Source organism: Emys orbicularis, chromosome 9 (assembly GCF_028017835.1).
Source record: "Emys orbicularis isolate rEmyOrb1 chromosome 9, rEmyOrb1.hap1, whole genome shotgun sequence".
In the NCBI taxonomy this organism is placed as follows: Eukaryota; Metazoa; Chordata; order Testudines; family Emydidae; genus Emys; species Emys orbicularis.
This window is the reverse complement of record NC_088691.1, coordinates 98674422-98696299: the sequence shown is the minus strand read 5'-3', so window position 1 is coordinate 98696299 and position 21878 is coordinate 98674422. Positions and strand designations below refer to the sequence as shown.

At 43.5% G+C, this 21878-nt stretch overlaps 1 protein-coding gene and 1 long non-coding RNA gene across 2 annotated transcripts in view; one reads left to right on the top strand and one right to left on the bottom strand.

The window, feature by feature from the left end:
• MCF2L2 (MCF.2 cell line derived transforming sequence-like 2) overlaps positions 1-21878 on the top strand; it is a 304618-nt gene that overhangs the window by 199576 nt on the left and 83164 nt on the right. The gene's annotated exons all lie outside the window — the stretch shown is intronic.
• Positions 5585-8712, bottom strand: LOC135884170 (uncharacterized). The gene is made up of 3 exons (XR_010561670.1): positions 8589-8712; positions 6036-6230; positions 5585-5908 (listed from the first exon to the last, which is right to left on the bottom strand). It is a non-coding gene; the product is annotated as an uncharacterized LOC135884170 (long non-coding RNA).

Genomic DNA, 21878 nt, shown 5'->3' with positions numbered 1-21878 from the left:
GCATAGAAAAAACCGTGTGGCACTTTTAACATTGACAATCACTCTGTTACCAGTCTCTGAAGAGAAAGCAAGAGCATGTGCTTGGGTAGCCTGTCTCTGCTGGAAACAACACAGTGAAGGCAGGGAATTGTGTAGCCTGGAAATACTCTGGTCAGAAGGGAGTAAGATGCTTATTCCCCACTGAGGTGGAAGTGTAGGTGCAGTTGCCTTGAACTGTGACATATATAATGGAAGCACACGTGGGCTTGTAGCAGCATGAATTGCGTAAGTGCAAATAGCAGTAAAGGAAGAAGGAAAAGCACAGAGAAAAAAAGCCTCAGTTTTTTGGGAAAGGAATAGAGAAGAGAGGGGGAAAATGAATTATAAACAGCTAGGGGGAAAAAATCCAAAAGTCCGCTGGTTGAGCTGTGCGCGGAAAGACAGCTCAACACGGAAGACCGGACCATTACATATGTGCCTCTATCAGCCATAGAAGTTATTTGCATAGAAATTACTACTAATCTGTATTTAGCTCTTATACTAGCCCTGTGTCCTTCCTAGAAAGGGGTTATACTGCCTATGTCATCTCATCTCCCTCTTCCTGCACCTTTATATATGCATCTCTGCTGCCTACCTCCCTTCACCCATTACATAGATTTAAAAATTTTATTGAAGTTAATGTTTAAAATCAAATTTACACAAGTTAAGAAGGAAGGTACTGTACATCTGGGGTCAGCCTTAAGTTATGGAAGGTTACAAGTGTTGTTTACAAGGTTCACAAGATATACATTACATAACCAGCATAGAACCAGATTGGGGTGTGGGAGTTTAAGATTTATTGCCTGATCATATCCACCCACTGTCCGTGGTATCTCACTTCCTTCACCCCATACATGCGTCTCACACTGGAGGCTGGTACCTACAGGGCATAATCATAGTCAATTTTGTTTTCCTCCTATGTAACAACTAGGCTGGCTCCCCATTTCCAGCTGTTTCTACAGGACCCTGGGCTCTGTACTGCAGTGAAGTGCCCAGACATTTGCAGAAGCAGCTGGTATCAAGGAGAGCCAACACCATGTGACCAGCCAAATCTCTGCAGAGCAGCAGAAGCCTGTTGGCCCATTTAGTTCGGCAATTCCTCAGACTTCTTTGCTTCTCATGTAAATGACATTCAGACAACTACAAAGGCTCAAACAAGGCCCTTCACACCACTTGAGTCCCCTATAGGATGTACAGGTTGTGCAGAGGGGGCTCCACATCTAATGTTGTCTCTATGCTTATCTCACATAGGCCAGAATGGAGAGGGCTCCACGGGGCAGGTGTCACAGGTTTTGTGACCTAGTGGACCGGACCTACCTCACAAGGGGTAAGGAGGAGTTGCAGACGGTATTCCAGCCTATAAAGTGGAATAGCAGCTTTGCGGGGGCTTTCTTGCAGCCTACCTGCAGGCTGGGTGGGGTGAATTCCCTTAATACACCCCCAATTTGCTGCAAGATTCCCCATTTCACCCAGTCCTTTCTGCAAGACAGGTAGACATAATATTAAAAACCAAAAAGGTCACTCATCTACTTCTAGGTAGTACTGAGATACTAGGAACAAAAACAGAACAGGCCCAGGGCAGAGCAGCCAAGACAACAAAGTGTCCGCTGCTGGAGGCTGAGCAGGTTGTGGAAATGGGATCTCAAGGCATCATTCTGCAATTCCTGTTTTGGCCCTCTCATATAGTCTCCAGCTTGCCACAGAAACAGAACAGGCCCAGGGCAGAGCAGCCAAGACAACAAAGTGTCCGCTGCTGGAGGCTGAGCAGGTTGTGGAAATGGGATCTCAAGGCATCATTCTGCAATTCCTGTTTTGGCCCTCTCATATAGTCTCCAGCTTGCCACAGGATTCCCATTTTTTCTAATGAGCAGCGAGCAGTTTATTGCTTGGTGGTACCCTATAAAGCAGTTGGTTGTACAGTATGTTTTAAGCTCAATTCAGGAAATTCAACGAATTACAAAGAGGCCCTTAGAGCTTTCCTAACACAACAAGGCAAGGAGAGTCAAACACACACTATTTTTATACACAGACACAAATAATGGGAGACTTCGTGATCTTCACTAATACAGTGAAATAGCTTGTAACTGTATAAATTAATAACCTCCTAGACTTCCTTCTGCATCATGCTTATTCTGTCACAGCATTTAGATTCCCATTACTAGATTAGATATCTGCTAAGTGGAGCGATACTGAAGGAGAAAGGAAGACAGTATTTTTGTGGCTACATGCATTAGTTAGAGACAGATTGTGAGCTCTCTGGAGTAAGAGCTATGGCTTCCTTCAGGTTTGTATGGAGCTGAACAAACTGGCAGTTCTGAATCCAAGTCAGACAGATAATACAGTTAAGCTACATAATGGGTTGATACTGGCACCTCTTTAGGATGGGGGAGGGGAATCACTATGGGAAGGTTTAGTGAAAGAAATATATTAAAGAAAGGATTTGAATGGAAAAGGGAAGTTGGCAGAGAAGCAGCAGGGAAGTGAGTACTAAATATAAGCCGCAGGGGAGAAAGGGACAAGGGTGAGAGAACAGAGAATACAGAATGGGGGAAGGGAAAGTCATAAGGGGAAGAGGATTAAATGAGAACAGATGCGCATTATGAGAGAGTCAGGTTGGCAAATTAAATTTAACATCAAACAATGATGTATTCAAGTATATATATAATTTAGTCGAGACCAAGTGACAAGTCTTAACACTAAGGCAGCTATACAGACATTGGGAAGTTAGTCACTCCCATATGAATCAGTAATCTGATGAAAAATTCATTTCTGTATATTCCCTTAGTCTAGTTTGTAGAAGTATAAATACTGCACCCACTATTGTAATATGTAGGCACCAGTGCAGGAGTCTAGTAAAAACATTATCCGATGAGGACAGCAATTTTTACCTTGGAAAAAAATCTTCCCTTGATTAACTGTGGGATAATTGGCAGTTCTTTAGCAAATAAGAGGAATAATGCAGGTAACAAGGGACCTTACATTTTTAAAGATAATTTATGGTAGTTTTCACAAGATGTTGCACAGGTGAGGCTGTCTGGGAACAGAAGTGAACTGAACAGAACATGTGGGGAAACAGTGTTTTCAGACTGAAGTCTCAAATAGAATAAGTGTCTTAAAAAATTAAGGCAGTGCAGTAGTTTGATTTAGATCTCTTCTGCCATATCCCAGGCATCCCTGGGAAAGTTAAAGCTGCCACTGGTGAAGGGACATCTCCCTCTACCACAGCCTCAGCAAAATAGGACCCAGTGGTAAAGATGGCGGGGGCTACGCTGAGCACAGAGTGACTGATTGGACTTGGAAGGTGGACCACACATCCCTGAATGTTTTCAAGAGCATGTTTTAGCATCCCTGGCAATTTCACAAGAACAATCATGTTTTGTCCAAGTTTTTGTGAAGAAGTCAGTATCTGAAGGACCCACTAGCCAGCCAAGCTGGACCTGGCAAAGTTGACAGACAGGACTAGCATACATGCTCCACAACACACTCGAATATTATGCCGCACAATAGGTCTAAAAAAAAATATAGATACGATGGGAAGCCTGAGGTGATGCTGGTAAGAGGGAAGTGCTTCTCGAAATCTGCCTTTTTTAGAACATTCCCCACGTGAGGAAAAGTGTCCTCAGGCTGTTAGGTCAATCTGCAGCACTGGAATCCTCTAGGAAAGCAGTTCCCACACTGAGTTGCAACCCCAAATGGGGTCACTTCCTCAACGGATGGGGTTGTGGCAATCCCGAATATGGAAGATGCCATTTTACCAATGGTGATCTTCATGTAGCGTGACCTCACATGCACCATAGGCGTGCAAGGTCATGCTGTGCAAAGGAAGCCATTTTGTAAAGTAAAATAGCATCCTCCATGTGGCATGGGATCATAGGGTATGTCTACACCCAGCCGCTAGTTCGGCGGCTGGGAATCGAAGTTCTGGGTTCGACTTATCGCGTCTTGTCTGGACGCGATAAGTCGAACCAGGAAGTGATCGCCGTCGACTGCGGTACTCCAGCTAGACGAGAGGAGTACCGCGGCATCGACGGGGGAACCGCGGCGTCGACGGGGGAGCCTGCCTGCCACGTGTGGACCGAGGTAAGTTCGAACTAAGGTACTTCGAACTTCAGCTACGTTATTCACGTAGCTGAAGTTGCGTACCTTAGTTCAAATTGGGGGGTAAGTGTAGACCAAGCCATAGGAAGCAATACATCTGAAAATGGGATCATGCAAGGACAAGGTTTGGGAACCGCTGTTTTAGGACTCTTCCACTGCTATTTGGGCACTCACTTCCATCTGCAAGCAACCAGAAAATTACACCCCCATCCTATCAAACACAGATGTGGCCACAGTGATCTATGTCCTCATGTGAACACTGGACTTTGTTATAGTAACTCAGAGCAAAGCCACACAAGTGGTACAAGATGCAGCAGCCCATTTGCTTAGTGAACACATCTCCAACACCCAATCTATATTTTCTGCACTGACTCCCCATTGAATACAGAGTTCAGTTCAAGGTGTCTCATTCAAGAGTCCTCCACGGGATTACTCAGCTACTGGAGAGACACTACAATTATGCAGGCCATAGATAGTAAGATACTCAGGGTATGTCTTCACTAGCAACATTAAAGCGCTTTAACGTGGCTGTGTAGTCGCGGCTCCCCCAGTGCGGTGTAAAAAAAAAAAAAAAAAAAGCCACCCCAACGAGATGGCTCCCAGCGCTGGTGCTCGGTCTACACTGCCACTTTACAGCGCTGAAACTTGCACCCCCCGAGCGAGAAAGTTGCAGGGCTGTAAAGTGGCAGTGTACACAAGGCCTCAGGGATACCAAAGCCTTGCTACACTTACCTTTTCTTTGCAGCTCCAGTGCATCAGTTCCCCCTGCATTACCAGCAATGGAAAAAGCTCAATGTTGTCAAAAACATCCAGTTTGATAGGTGTCAGATGAGGCCCTCAATTAGGGTTAGTATTTAGATTGCAAGTGCTTTAGGGCATGGATCTCACTTGTTTTCATATGTAAAGAACTTAAACTTGTTTTGGTTGCTGTAGAAACAAACAATAGATGCAGTAGTCCAGTGTTTACAGTATTTCAGACACTAGAATTCAGGAATTTCCACATACTCCTCCCCAGCCTTTGGGTAATTACTGTTCTGATTTTTTTCCAGTAGTCATTAGTCCAGTTTGGCCAGGCTCAGGTAGTGTGTCCTGACTACCACAGTGGGCAGCATTTGGCACCAAACATCTTGCTTCTAACAAACAAACATTTCTACAGCAATTTAAGACAGCACAATTAAGTCACATCTCTGTTCCACTAGAAGAGGCTCCAAGTTAGATTTTCTACCTTTTTTTTTTTTTTTTAAAATAGAACTGGAAGGGACCCTGACAGGTCATTGAGTCCAGCCCCCTGCCTTCACTAGCAGGACCAAGTACTGATTTTGCCCCAGATCCCTAAGTGGCCCCCTGAAGGATTGAACTCACAACCCTGGGTTCAGCAGGACAATGCTCAAACCACTGAGCTATCCCTCCCCCCTACCTTAATAAGCAGTAGGTACAGCCACTGAAAACGTTATGGGTGCAGAGGTTTATTTATTTATTTTTGTTCACTTGTCTAGCCACCATCATTGTTGTCTTCAACAGGGTCTTTGTAACTAATATTTTTTAATAGCAGAAACACCTCCAAACTTCACACTGAAATCAGTCCAGCCATGCAGCAAACTTGTCTCCAGCCAGACACCAGTGACGAACTTGTGAGATTTTTCTGTGCTCGCTGCATCAGGTTTTAGCTGCCTTTTGTTCCCATTTATGTGCTAGCATTTCTATGCAAATTTAAAAAAAAAAAACCCACAGGAGTGAATAATTTTGAATTTTAGAAGTTTGCACCTTCATATTCTAGGATGACCCTTTCCAACTGCAAAGAGAAAAACAAAAAGATTGGTGGGGGTGGGAGAGTGGGGAAAAACAAAACATTAGAGATGATAGGACAGAAGAAACTCCCCTCCCCACCCCCAGTAATTGCAATGGATTTGGGCACTTACACACACTGCTGCTATGAGGGTCTACATCATCTGACATGGGGGGAGAGATAGCTCAGTGGTTTGAGCATCGGCCTACTAAACCCAGGGTTGTGAGTTCAATCCTTGAGGGAGCCACTTCAGGATCTGGGGCAAAATCAGTACTTGGTCCTGTTAGTGAAGGCTAGTCTCAATGACCTTTCAGGGTCTCTTCCAGCTCTATGAGATTTAAGAGAGAGAGTGTGAGCACGCATGATCCTTTTTTATATATAGATAGGTTACTGTAGTCACAAAACTAAATGTTCCTGCACATGGGAAAAGCCTATTAGGGGCAGAAAGCTCACTGGTCCCAATCCTCCACTGCTGTGTGTGGCTAACTCTGAATAGTGGCTTTTTACAACCACTTTGCACAGGTGTAAATCAACTCCATGAAATGCAACCCTGTAGAGAATCAGGCCCGGGGAGTTTAAATTGACTAGTTTCCTAGCCCACTAACCGTATGATTACAAGGAAACCTAACTGGGCTTTCCATCCCCCTGGGATGGGCAAGAGGTTAGACTCTCCAAAAACTCCTATGTCCCACAGCCTGCCTGCACTCCTTTCACTGCAGTCCCAAGAACAAAGCAAGGCCTTCCACAGCTTCTTAGGGCACCCCTTTCTTTCACAGAAGCCCTGCTCTCACTCGACCCCTGCCAGCCATTTCAGTCAGGATTTCACTGAGCAGAGGGGAAAGCTGTATGAAATAATATTGACTGGTTCAAATCCCCAAGGAATTGTAAGCAGCCTTCCCACAGTTCCAACCCACAAAGACCCAACGCAGATTAGGATTTAAGAAAGATACTCCACAACTTCCACCATTTTCTATTGGCCCAGACCAAACAGGGCTGCAGGAATTCAAAACTAGCAGCAAACTATGCTGCCTCGCCACACTTTCTGATCCACATCCCCCAAAACGTGACACAAATTCCCCCCACCCCTAATCTGAAGCCATTCACTCCAAGCCTTGTCCAGAGCTTGTGAACAAGTCAAAAAAAAAAAAATCTAGAGATCATATGAAGAGGAACCACCTATTTCCTTAAAGTTCCTGTCCTTGCAACTCTGGCTAGAGCTGCCGCTGAGTTTCATTCCGCCGCGTCTGCCCCACCCTCCTGGGCAAATTCTACACAATTTGAAAGAGTATCACTGCTCTAGAATTATATGGGATGGTAGGAAAACCCCCTCTAGAAAATAGATCACTCTATCAAGTTCTACAGGCTTTATAGTAGCTCTGTAGCAGCCACGTTGGTTTCATCCATGGGAGGATCAGCCCACTTTGCAATCAAGGTAGCAAAGCACCCATTGATGTGGTGGCCAAAGCGGCTGCTGAGCTCGCTCCGGATGGGTGTTCAGCACCAGCAGGGAGCAGTAGACACTACTGCGGCGCCTAGCAAATTGCAACCACGTGGCCAGCCAGCTTCAGCTGGGGGGGGGGGGGGGGGGAACAAAGGAGGTTACTGTGGGAACGCCCTCCCTCTCAGCTAGGGAACAGATATAGCCACAACACACAATGGAAACCTGTATTCAGACTGAAAATCAGGTGTCCGTCCACATGTAATGACAAAAAAATTTCCTTAGCTTTATTCCGGTGCCACTTTAATCTCAAATTGAGATTCTTTTGTCCACCCCTCTCAGCGGGAAAAAGACACGTTTCTAAAGTTTCAAGGAATACAACAGTCTCTGTGTAGGAGAGTCTCTCTCTCAGTCAAACTGGTGCTGTTTACTAGGAAGATTTCAGCAGTGCTCAGATGGGAGGTTATATTTTGAAATATACCTAGCAGCAAAGAAACTCTCTGAGACGGAATTGCTTGTTTTCCTGGGTAGACATAGGAACAGCAGCTGAAGTTTGTAACAGCAGAAATAATCAGAAGCGCTAGGAGGCTGAGAAGGATTATGGGGTGGTAGTGGGAGGAAGCAAAGGATTTTCCAGTTCTACCGCCACTTTGAATGGCTTGTTTCACTGCCAAGCTACAAGCTGTCCCTCCATGGAAGAAAAAAACTCCACAAGGGGCCATAGAAAGTTTTTTTGTTTTAGAAGGCGGTTTAGATGATCACCAATGAAGAGAAATAGCTGATCAGACTGAGCTAACTTCTAGCACATTACATCTCTACTTTAGAAGTTTATACCAAATAAAGGTCGAATAGATTCACTCTAATCTGAACCCAGTAATTCGAGTGGAACGCGTTGTTTCAAATGTGGAAAGAGCACGCTTGTTTTTTTTTTTAAAAAACCCAGATATCCACTGCGAAGTTAAGAACAGGAAGAGTTTAAAAAGGAAACACCTTGAACAAGCAAGCTGTAGAACTGTTTGACTCAGACCATAAGCCTAAAAGAGAGAAAAACCACCGTCGTTGCCCCCCAAAAGTAAGAGTTTAAAGTGTGCGTTCAAGTTAGTTTCAGATACTTGTTTTCCATGAAACAACGTTTTAAAACAGTGCTCGCTTTAAACAAAGGCGGAATATTTTCTAGGCGGTCTTTTTAAAAATAAAATCACGTTCATAAACCAAGCAAACTTTATAGAGAGAGAGAAAGACACTTACCCAACACAGAGTCAGCTGCCTTCAATCAGCAAAACTGGATATTAGCTTCCCCCCCTCTCCCTTCCCGATCAAATAGAAATAAAACCGAAGAGCACAACCCCATGCTCCCTGCCCTCTTAACCATCCACAGCCAGTCTGGCTCATGCATTTCACACAGAGATCCAGCATATAAAATCAGTGAGGTCATTAGCCAATCAGCTTGCTCCAGGACGCAAGCCGCAGGAATTTAGATGACAGTATCTCTTTCTTCAAAAATATTGCGGTTCTGAATGGAGCTGTGGCTCCTGTGGTGTTACAGGAATCCCTTCGCTCTTCTCACAGACCCGTGGGTGTTTGCAATGCTGGGATTCTCCTGCTTGGTAATCCAGGTGCTTTATAAAGTACTTTTCAGGAGAGGCAATAAAGCTGTTTCACCCCTTACATAGGTGCTGGAACTGCTGCCACACACTCTGGCTTGAAGTGGTTTCCATTATATACAGGGTTTATAGTTTGGTTCAATGGCTTTCAGCACCCCCACTATCAGTGGGGTAGCCAGCTTTTAAGAGGAGGGGGAGCAAACCTAAAAAAGGCACGTATCAGGGGGTAGCCGTGTTAGTCTGTATCTACAAAAACAACAAGGAGCCTGGTGGCACCTTAAAGACTAACAACAGGACTAACACCTTAGTCTTTAAGGTGCCACCAGACTCCTTGTTGTTTTTCTAAAAAAGGCAGCCCCCCTTGGCTCCTCCTCCGGCACCCCGCTAGCTACGCTACTGCCCACTATACAAATTAGTCCTGCGCCCGTCCCTTATGCTCTTTAACAAAATTGGCAAGCAGGGAAGAACTCTAAAAGATAAAATGTTCCCTTTCAAAGTTAAAAACATATGGGAAAATTGGCTTTCCTTGTGTAAGCGACCATAAATTAGATCAGTTACGCGGTAAGACTTTGACAATCAGATTCCTTAACTTGCCATTGGTGGGGCTGGTTTCTTATCGCATTTCTCTTATTAGACAAGGAAACCAGTTTAACTAATTCTGGCTTTTGTGCACCAGCATGGTGTTGCAATGTTTAGGTTGGAAATTTGAGGGAGAGGAGTGTTTAGAAAAACTGTTTTAAAACTGATTTTTAAAAGCCCATGGAAATATTTCTATTGATCTTTTCTGGGCATCATTTTCAACGGTGCCGGCTGCTGGTAACAGTAGGTGCAGGGCCGGCGCAACCCATTAGGCGACCTAAGCGGTCGCCTAGGGCGCTACAATTTGGGGGGCGGCGACCACGGTGGTATTTCGGGGGCGGGACCTTTCGCCGCCTCTGTTGGGGGCGGCATTTCGGGGCGGGACCTTCCGCCACCTAGGGTGCCAGAAAAGCTGGCGGCGCTCCTGAGTAGGTGCCAAGCACTTTTGAAATTGACCCCCCTGGTTTTTACAAAAAACTAAGTTTAAATTGACCTGAGGGCATCAGTTTTAATTCTTGTAGGTCAAAGTTAAATCAATCTCAGACAATGATTGATTTGGAGTAATTGGTTTAAAGAAAGAGAAATACATGTAAATGTTTCAGACGTGATTTTTTTTATAAAGCCATAAGACTGATTTTTGTTTTTAAAAAAGGTACTACAGGATCTGACCCAAATTTTCTCACAAAGGAAAAATACATAGGGGAAATAACTCATTAGGATGAAGTTAAACTGTCTCTATAAAACTGTGCCAGGTGCTTCTAAAAGGAAATAGATGTGGCAATTTGAGATGTGCTATTAAATGCCAAGATATAAGAGCACAGGCTTATGATGTTATCCTATCTTTATTTCTTTCACATGACTATGATACTGAACGTGAATAATACCTGACAGTGTCAGCAACTTAATGGAGAATTTCATACTGGTCATAATAATCCTTAGTGCTCATATACCTTTACAATCATTAACCGATTAATCTCAACAACACGTCTTTGAAATAAGTGATATCTTCATGTTACAAATAGTGAAATGGAGCCAACTAGGGATGTTAATTGTCATGCCAAGGACACACAGCAAGGTACGGGCAGAACCAGGGTGAGAACTCCTTTTCTAGCCTGCTAAATTATGTTGCTTTCCTTTGGTGGATTGTATTAGGGGAAATCTTTAAAGGCCTAAAGGACCTTTCACTTTTTCTTTTCTTTTTTTAATTTCTGCTGTGTTTCTTAATATTACCAGGGCGTTGTATTCTCCTTCCCAGACACTTTTTTCTTCTGTCTGATCCTGTAGCAATACAAAATGTGATTCTTTGTAATGGCTAACTCTCTCTGCCAGGGAACTTGTTTGTAGACTGCTGTGTAATTTTACCATGCTAGCTAAGTGATGTTTAAATAATAGTAATAGAGAAAAATCTAGAAATAATTTAACATACACTTTTCCTATCCCTCTACACCCCCCAGTTTTTTTTTTCTGATTTCTGCCAGAGTTCATAGGTTTGGTTATCTAAGATTAAAAACAAGTCTCAGTTTTCATTTATCTTCCTTAATGGGCTATCGGATTCATAGGTTTGGTCTATCACCTCCGCTGTTTCCTTTCACTGTAGAAAGTGGTACTTCTGGGTGATGGATTTCTGAAGAGCCTCAGATCAGTAGTTTCTTCACTAGGGACACCAGTTTGTCCTATTTTCACCTTCCGTTTAAATAGGTAAACTGAGAATAAATTAAAACAGCAAACTGGAATTTTCAACTGTGAAAACAGTGTGACTCATTTCTAATTGCTACTTGTAATCCCAACTACAACACTGCATAATAAGGCTTCCTACACCCAAGTCTGGGAGGGACGAATGTAAAAGTCACTGCAGCAGCCCTACATCACTAACAAAGGGGGAAATCCTCCACTGGCTGGCAAAGCCCCTGTTAAGATTGGTTTTGCACCATGAGGGTGGCAAAGCAATGTAATGGGCCTGAAGCTCTGGAACTGTATGTGTGCAATGTGACCAAGTTAATGTAGGAACCTAAATTTGTGTATTTCTGGACTTTGTCCAACTGTATTACCATAACATTGCATTACTGTAGTATTTTGCAGTTCATATATGATGGTTATGACAGGGGAATTGAGTTGGTCAGAGAAGTGGTCTGGAAGTACTCAATATGATGACAACATTGAAATGAAAAAAATGGAGTGTTTTTGGTGTCATTTTACAAAAGGCACATAACATTCACTGATCTATTTTGACAAACTTGCTGACTTAATTATGAAGCAACAACTTCCCCAAACTAATATTTAGTTTAGTTCCCAATTTGAAATGGTTAGAACTAGGGTGGCCTAAATTTTCATATTTGTCTCTCTATTCCTCTATATTCCCCCGAATTTCCTCTTTTCTAATGACAAAGGAGTCCATTGATTTATTTTTTTTAAGCATGGTCTCCCTTGTCAGAACCCATGCCAACAACTAATGGTAAACTAGGTGATTCTACAGATTTGATTATTTTTTAAAAAATCGAAAGGGAAACGGTCAACTGAAATATTTTGAAAATGACTCTTTTTTTTTAAATTTCAGTTCCTGACAGAGCAACCTTTGTATTTTAGGTGCTGATTTTTTTGTTAATTTCTTTTAAAACATGTTTATAAGGAGTTTTCTATTCCCCTGTTTATGTTTATTATTTTCAGCAAGGGGATAAATTGAATAAATAAATGATGCACGGGAAAATGAAATTGACTATATGAAAGTGCTGTCAAAGGCACTTCTTAAAGCTCACTCTTTTCATCATTAGCTTTTTACACTCTCAGTGACAAGTCAGGTATATCTGGCATGCAGCTTCCCTCAGGGCCTTAGTATGAAGCCATCAACATTAATCACTTCTATGTATAGCCTTTTTTCCCCCCGAGTCAGCATGACAAACAAAAAGTTGATGAATCAGGCAGACTGAGTTTTCCCAAGACAGACAGAACTTCTGAAATGTGTCTGGAAGAAGGGCCAGAATGTTGACATTTCATCCTGTAATGCTTCCGCAATAAGAAAGGAAGTAAAAATACAAAGAAGTCAGACCTGCAACTAGGACCGGAACCCAAGGGCTCTGAGCCCCAGTTCTAATTCTAGCAACTAGACACACTCCCAGTTTTGAGAACTTAATACATTGAATTATTCAGGGTGTATGCGCCATGGAAAATATATTTTAAATAGAGCATCCACTGCGCTATTCAAATGTGTAGTGAAAGATTTTTGAAGGAGGACAGGGAAAGTGGAGGTCACATTCATTTTTTGTATTGACTGCAAGGTCTTCCAGGGGGCCATCAGCAGTACCATGATTCTCCTGCAAGGGTTCTGTGACTGGGGTCCTAGTGGGGGCCAGCTATGGTCACTCAATTAGAGTGAACTGCAAAGAATGGGGCAGACAATCCCCATAAAGCTGGTGGATATTCATATACTTAGATTTACCAAACCAGCATAAAACAGCTTCTTTATTACCTCACTGGTTACGCAGAAGTCCAAACAACACAGTTCCCTTAAAGTGATCCAGCCTCAGGCCTCCATCCAGGTACCTAAGTCAAATATGATGATTTCTGAAAATCTTATTTCATCATAGGAAAGAAAAGGTTCTACCAATCCCAAAGGATCGGACACATTACCTCCCAGTATCAGAGGGGCAGCCGTGTTAGTCTGGATCTGTAAAAAGCGACAAAGAGTCCTGTGGCACCTTATAGACTAACAGACGTATTGGAGCATAAGCTTTCGTGGGTGAATACCCACTTCGTCAGACGTCTGACGAAGTGGGTATTGTCTGACGAAGTGGGTATTCACCCACGAAAGCTTATGCTCCAATACGTCTGTTAGTCTATAAGGTGCGACAGGACTCTTTGTCGCTTATTACCTCCCAGGTTAATGAATGTTTCAGATCTTACCCAATGCATGCGACAGTCAATTCTAATTAACTAAACTAAAATTTATTAAAAAAACAAAAGAGAGAGAGAGAGTATGGTTAATAGATCAATATACATACAGACATGAGTTCAATCCATTGAGGTTCAGATTCATAGCAGAGATGGTGAGTTTTGTAGTTGCAAAGAGTTCCTTTAGAATTCAGTTCATAGGTTATAGTCCAATGTCCAACTATCATATTCAAGGTGCACCAGCATAACTGAGACCTCAGGGTACGTCTATACTTACCTCCGGGTCCGGAGTTAAGCAATCGATCTTCTGGGATCGATTTATCGCGTCTTGTCTAGACGTACGCGGAGTCGACGGGGGAGCCTGCCTGCCACGTGTGGACCCGCGGTAAGTTTGAACTAAGATAGTTCGACTTCAGCTACGTGAATAACGTAGCTGAAGTTGCGTATCTTAGTTCGAAGTGGGGGGTTAGTGTGGACCAGCCCTTAGTCTTGCGATTCAAACTTCCCTTGATTAAACCTAAGCAGATCTGAGATGACAGAATCAGGACCCACAGATCTTTTATACAATTTCATGTCTTTTGACAAGTTGGAGTTCCTCAGGGAACAAAAAGTAATTAGGATGACTTTGAAGGAGGTCCATCACAGGTAGTTAGCTATAGGAATTAACACAAGGCCATTTGCTTGTTCCTCCACCATTCACAGTACATTTCAAAGAGAGATGAATACCGAGATATCCCATGTTTACAATTCATTTAAATGATAGGATGTTCTTTTGACCTCTGAATTATCAGAATACAGCATAGACAGGGACTGTTGATTACATTGTCCACCCTACTCATACATATGTAAATTCACAAAACCACAAACATTATCTCCCCACATGTCTTTTATGGGTTATTTATTTTGCAGGATGTTTAACCCTTTCTAGCCATGCGTCACAGGTTGCTACTGAAGAGGTTTGTGGCTTACCTACCTCTGAATATGCTGCTTTTACTTCGGTCATAGCTTCTATTGGCAAGATCTCACCTAGGCTCTGAACTTGGCTTTTCTACATGTTAGTAGTGCTGCCAATGGGCCACCATTCTGGCCTGTGAATTGATTTATTTTGAGCATAGCAACACCTGTAATGAAGGTTGTAACTGTGTTTGTACATACATATGTGTGTATAGTTTGTATTTGGGGAATTTTAGGATCGCCTCTGTTGATAAATTTCGATCACATCATTAGTTCAGGCCAATACATTCCATTACTATAGACTAATGACTCAGACTGGAGCATTGTAAAGAAGTGTTATCGGGCAAGGGACAAGCTCCGCAGCCTATGGTGGCATGTCCTGCCATCAGCATAATTACTGCTTTTCAAAATAAGTTCTTGGAGACACAAGACTTCCGTGTACTATTCTCACCTCGCCCATTGTCTTATTGTGTGTCCTCAGGCAATTTACGTAAGCTCTCTATTCTTCCCCATTTATTAAATGGAGATAACAGAGTGGGGCCTGAAGTTTGTTTATATCCAGAGTCAAACCCCTGGAGTGTTGAGATCCAGGATTTTTGGTCAGGTTCATCTTTAGTCGTATTTTTACTCTTAAGTGTAGTGATAGGGGCTAGCTGCAAAATTTGGATCTGGATTTAAAATGGAACTTCCTCTAAATTCAGAGGTGCTCAAATGAATGGATTTTGGATCAGGTACATCTTTCATAACACCGATCTACCACACAAGATGGTTTGAGAGGCTTCATATAACTCAATATGGAAACTGCTAAGTATTATTTCTGAACGTTGAGTGCTGGAATGAGTGAATTGGACAGAATTCTCTAAGGGGGTGGGGCGGGGGGGAAGAAAAGGTCTGTTTTTAGACTGACTACGCGAATAGCGTAGCTGAATTCGACGTATCAGATCCGACTTACCCTGTTGTGAGGACGGCGGCAAAATCGACTGCCGCAGCTCCCAGTCGACGGCGCTTACTCCCACCTCCGCTGGTGGAGTAAGCGCGTCGATTCGGGGATCGATTGTCGCGTCCTGACAAGACGCGATAAGTCGATCCCCAAGAGATCGATTTCTACCCGCCGATTCAGGCGGGTAGTGTAGACCTAGCCTGAGACAGTTGTGTCATATTTCTGTTCTGAATCAGCGATTGCAAAGTTGCACTGACCTTAGTTCTGGGAATTGCTGAACTTAGGCCTGGACCAGTGCCAAAAAAGGTCTATTTAGTGCAAGGGACCAATGAAAGCATTATGGTCCAATACTTGTGATAGTCACCACAGTGTTCACTACTAACTTTGTATTGTAGGAGAGAGAAGCTAGGCTTGAGCCAGAGATAGCTGAGCCCCCCCTTCTACCTGGAAGAAGTGAGGTCCCTGTGTAGGTGTCCCTCCGCCCCCACATGCAAATCTGGGAGGAGGATCTGGGGCAATGAGGTTTACACTGTAATATAATACTGATTTGAATCTGGTTAGATTTAAGGTGATTTTTCTTTGAGAAAGGGATGATTGAATGTTGGAGACAGAGGCTTCTGGGTTGAGCCCTAAAAGTACTGTTTTTCTATCTATCTTCCCGTCCTGTGAAAATCCAGCTGGTTGAGAATAAAGACTTGGAGTCTAGATCTAATGGGAAAAGAGCACTATGTGCTTTGTTGTTTGACCTGAAGATCTATCTTCTTTCATGAGACTCTGTCAGTGACCAGCCAGCAGGAGAGACTTTGAAACCCACAACCAAATATAGTATATTCAAATCATTGCCTGCTCTCCGTAATCTCTTCTAAACCTGCAAGCTTTGGTACAGATTTTTGTTTTTGTTTTCAGATAAGCTTGCTTGCCAGGCAGATTGTCTCCAGCATTCCCAGCTCTAATTACAGCCTAATAGGTTAGTAAAACCTTTGAAGTGAAGTATGTGCTGCAAGTTTGAGAGATCTCAAGGCAGATAGAGATGGGTGTACAATAACAAAATGGGACTGCATTCTTACTGACATTTTCAAGAAGTTCTGGGCAGTTGGGAGGGTGAATTTCCATTCACAGAGGAGATCGTAGTAGTATTATTTATTTATTGGTATTGTGGTAGCACCCAGAATGTACTAGATGCTTATAAGGCAACAAAATTGTTACCCAAAAAAGTTTGCAGTCTGAACAATGGATGACACTGACGGTCTCACCATACATGATATTTCTTATTCAGACCATCTTACCCAATCACGATATCCAGAACAAGCTGTCACTTCCGCTGTTAACTCTGGTACCCGTTTTCTACTGGACAACAGGGTTATTTTAAAACACTTCAGAAATTCGTCAGCCCATCTTTAGTGCAAATGTGCCATAGCCAGGTCAGTCCTTGCACACTGTGGAATGCAGCCTGCCATGCAAACATCAGAGAATCAGACAATCTGTTTGTTTGCGAAGTCACACCGAGAGACTAGGATCACAATAAAAGAAGTTTATGTTTTAATCTATGTCCCTGAAATGTTTGGTTTACACGTCAGAGGCATTTGAGACCTCACCAAGTACACAGTATGTAGGGGATATGCTGCCTGGGGTGTGGGATGTCCCATCCACACATGATGATCAATAAAGCGCATCGTTATAAAGCTCACTATTGAATTCAGTTCCTTGATTTAAGGAGCTACTCAATAACCAGGGACATACCAGGTTGGGTTGGGAAGAGATGAGCCATCTCATGGTTATAACACTGCATTTCCTTTTCAGAGACTCATCCAGTCTATTTCACACATCAAATATTTCTCTTCTCCCTTAGGCTTCAGTTCATTATTTGCCATGGTCAATCATAATACTGTTTTCCAGTAAAGTGTATTTCACCCAGCCAGCAGACACACACTAGATTTCACTAAGGTTTTAACTCTGTCTCCCCAATAAATATGCAGTGTTATTGTAGCCGTGTTGGTCCCAGGCTATTAGAGAGACAAGGTGAGTGAGGTAATATTTTTTTATTAGGCCAGCATCTGCCTGTGAAAGAGATAAGCTTACACACACACATACACACACACACACACAGAGATCATCAGCAACCCTTTCTCTGCTGGCCATAGCGTAGACACACTATCAGTGTCTGCACTAGAAATTATGATGAAATCTCCCTCTGATGCAGCTCCATGTTGACAGCTGCGTTTGGTAAACTAGAGTAGACAGCGTATAGATGTTTTTAATCTCATACTATCTAAATAAAAGGTAAAAATGCCAGTGACTGCCTGAGTCCTCCCACTGCTACTCCCCCGAGCTGCACTTCTGGCAGTGCAATGTCTAGTGTAGACAAGTCTTGTGTTAGATCTGTCACTCCCTCTGAGCCTGATAAGTCAGGCTTCCTGCCTCTTGTGTTGTTCTTGTTCTTCCAGATCCATGGTGGACCGTAACTTTGTAGAGTAGGTGGCTTGGTTCAAGTAATCTTCGAAGTTTAAGAAATCTTCACTCCTCTTATACCTTTGCAGCCTTGACAAACGATGCCTTTTCCTCTTTAAGCTTGCTGCTAAATTCTGAGGGCTAAATTCAGGTGATGTGAAAGGTAGCCTAAACTATATGTCAGCAAGTGGATGTCGCTTATGTGTCTAAGCTGCTGTAATTTACATGCCAAGAAGAAGGGATCCGTTAATGTAAAGTGAGCACTCCGCCTACTTCAACGTACAACTTTGTACCTCCTATTATTAGTTATTTTTCCTGCTGCTACACCCTTTGTGGCATGTAAATGACACCTTTGGACTCCTAGAGATGATTGAGTTAAGTTCAACGATTTGGTCCTTATCTCCAGGGCACTCAATGGCCTTGGCCCAGGGTATCTAAAAGATTGCCTAAAGCTCTGGGATGAAGACTGTGATTGACAACGCCTCTCCTCAGGCACAGTGGAACCATCTACTATAATAATAAAACTCATCTGTGCAGGAGAACAAAGCTTTCTCAGGGTCACACTCCTCAGCACCTTTCATTGCAAGTGGAAGGCACACTTCTCCGACCTTCCTTCTCTCAAGATATGGCTACGCTGCACTTTCATCGGTAAAACTTTTGTCGGTCTCCTGCCGACAAAGCTACCGCCCCCCCGTTGGGGGTGGTTTTATCTCCTGCCAACAAAGAGTGGCTGCACTGCATGCCTTACGGCAAGGTGTTAGCGCTGTAAGCTGCGCTGTGTAGATATAGCTTGTCATAAACAGAGAGCAGCATGTACTTAAAAAAAAAAAAAACCACTAAACAAAACCCTAACAAAGCCCTACACTGCACGCACAATTCTTCCCCTGGGGAGAGGATGGGAGAAAGAACAAACCACATGTTACAGATGTTAGTCACCTCATTTAATGCAGTGTTTCTCAACCTTTTCGATACCAGGGACAGGGAGATCTAAGGGACCAGCACCAGTCCACGGACCAGTCATTGAGAAACACTGATTTAATACACTACTGGGAGGTGGTGAGATACTATCTGATGAAAGTGGCATGGAACCGATATCAAATAGAATAGAATTAGATCCTCTCACACTCACACCCACTCACTGACGTGCCAGCTACGTCATCTTAATCAGTACCTTTGAAATTGGCCCTGAGTTTCTGTCATAAGTGTGATTAAAGCCTTAACCCTTAGGTCAGACGCTATTTTCTACTCATGTCATTTGTCGTACACCCCATGTCCCCTGCTTATGGTTTTTCTTTTGCTAATTCTTTTGTAGCAATTGGAAAGGTTTAGGCTTTTTGGGTTTTTTTTTGTTTAACCCCCCCCTCCTCTCCCACGCTTTCACTTTGATCAAAACACCCTTTTCTTAAATGGAGCAGTTGTTCTTTAGACTGACCTAGTCTGGGGAAATCCCTTCCACCACCAGCCTCCCTCACTGAGGCTAATGGATAGCTAGGTTAGCACCATTGCCATGACTACAAGGGAATGGAACCATTCACTGTGCGTGACCTGGCGAAAGCTTCCGTGACAAGTTCAGGTTAAGTGTGGGCAAATAATTGCCAGGCGCTTCCTGCAACAGCCAGAGCTCTCGCATTGAAAACTGCCTCAGCCAATTCACTTCAGATTTTCAACAAGGAAGCACCCACCAAAAAATCACCTCCAACATACGACTACCAGAAGTATGAGGAATTTCAGACCAATCAGAAGGTTGGTTTTGGTCCCTCATGTAGAGTCAGAATTACGATTCAGAATAGAAAGGGTCTTGTAACTTTAACTATGGACTCAGCACTGTGGTACAAGATACTAACCAAGGATCCAAGTGTCCCCTCGGCAACTATATTCAGAGGGAAGCCAGATGAGCTCCATCAAGGGGTGTGGATACTGCTTTTCTATGGCATATCCCACCCTTGCCTTTAATCCCATGGAAGCTCCTATATGGTTTGGACTTTATAAGGCAGAAAGGGTTGGACAATAAACCTCCCTCTGAGTAGGAGTTCAGGAGCAGCTGACAGCAGGGACTGCACAGTTCCTGAGAAGGCCAGGCAGCAGTGGAAGGAGCAGGCAGCCCAGGCAGTTAGGTGGAGGGTTCAGACCTCTGAGTTGATGGCATACGACTTTCATGGGTATCGCAAAAGGGAGGCCTCCTAATTGCCATTAAATCTTTATTTCTAGGGAGGACACAAAGTATTCTCATTCCCTCCCCAAACGAAACAAGTAGGATATCCTCCCAAATGGGGGGGGAAAAAACATGCGTTAAAGTTTGTGGACATTCCTGCCCCTCTATGCAATTACTGCTCCTCATCTCTGGGACATGCAGTGGTGCCAGCAGTGGGGGCAGGGAGACTGTCTCCTCTGTTCTCAGTGCTCCTCCAGCCGGCATCCAGCCAGCCTGGAATGGGCAGCCAGGAGGAGGAAGAGAAAACAGCTGGTTGCACAAAGGACTAGCTGACTGGGGTAAAGAGTCCAAGGGTAACAAAGGAAGCAGGCTGGGGGAATAGAGCGCATGATAGGACAGGCAGGGGAAACATTGCACAAGGATGGGCCGGCTGGAGAAGGCTGAAGGGGGCAGACTGTGAGGGTAGAGGCAGCAAGGGGTGCATTGGAGCCATTGATTTTATCCAAGGACATAAATAAAATCTTGAAGCTGGGATAGACGCCAGTATTTCTCAGCACCCCTCTCTTCGAGCTGTGCATTTCTGTGTCCGTAGATGGGATTGTTCACTTGTTTGTGCTGACATTTGGACTTAATGTTGCTATTTATATAGCTTTTGCCTACATAAATAGCAACTAGTTACCTTCTTGATGCTTTAATCAAACATAAATTAATCTTAACAAGTCACTTTTCTGGCACAGTTTGGGTTTGCTGGATTAGTAATGTGTGTCACTGGGTGTGCATATACGCTAGCTTCCTCTTGGAGCAATTATTATTTATATTGCCATAGTCATAGACAGGACCCTATTGTGCCAGGCACTGTACAAACTGAGAATTAAAAGAAGATTCCTGTATAGCATGTTGCTAGGAAAGTCTGTGCAGCACAAACCACCCAACATAAGCTGGCATTTATGAATCCTGTTTAAAGAATACACACCATGGCCCTTTTAACATTATTAAAAACACCACTATTTGTAATAAAAGCATGTCCTACAAGAGTGCTGATAAAAGACAAACCCACTTTATTTGTCACCTGATTGGGGCAGATTACAAAGGCCGGTACCCCGTCACATGGCAGCAATCAGTGTCAATGGTCATTGGTACATCTTCCCTTTAAAAAAAAATTCAAATAGCTACAAACTACACAATAAATTAATAACAGCTGTCTCCAAGCCTCACTGGGTTTCTGATCACACAGTCACTACTTACTCTCAAAACAGCTTCATCTGTAGTGGCCTGCTCAGATGCCAAAGCAGATCTCCCATCTGTAGCCTGTGTTGGCTGCACCTGTGTGCAATCTCATTGACTTCTTTTCTAGTTGTCTTGATGCCTTGTTTCTGCATCAGGATTTGCTGGCACAGATCCCTGTACCTGTATGGAATCCCCTCAGAATGGAATATAGCCAACTAGTTGGTTAGAAAAGAGCAAATGTAACTCACCACTGGAAGTCAATAAATTTGATCATGTAGCATACCTGTCTCCATTACCAGTGTAAAGCCAGAAACAGATAACAGATGGATATTCCACACCTGCCTAGCAGAAATGAACAGCTTTTAGGAAATGGTTTAGAAAAGATAAAATGTAGGCTTGATTTTTTTTTTATTGACAGTTCATGGAAAGAGACCAGTCCTTATAGGTTTAGCAGCAGGGCCGGCTCCAGGCACCAGCTTGTCAAGCAGGTGTTTGGGGCGGCAGCTCCAGAGAGGGGCGGCACGTCCAGGTATTCGGCGGCAATTCGGCGGACGGTCCCTCACTCCGCCTGGGAGCGAAGGACCTCCCGCCGAATTGCCGCAGCAGATCGCGATCGCGGCTTCTTTTTTTTTGGCTGCTTGGGGCGGCCAAAACCCTGGAGCCGGCCCTGTTTAGCAGTTGGAACAGCTGAATAGGAGAAGCTGTGCTTGCAAGACTGAAGATGCTCCATTAAATCTATTTCTATTAAC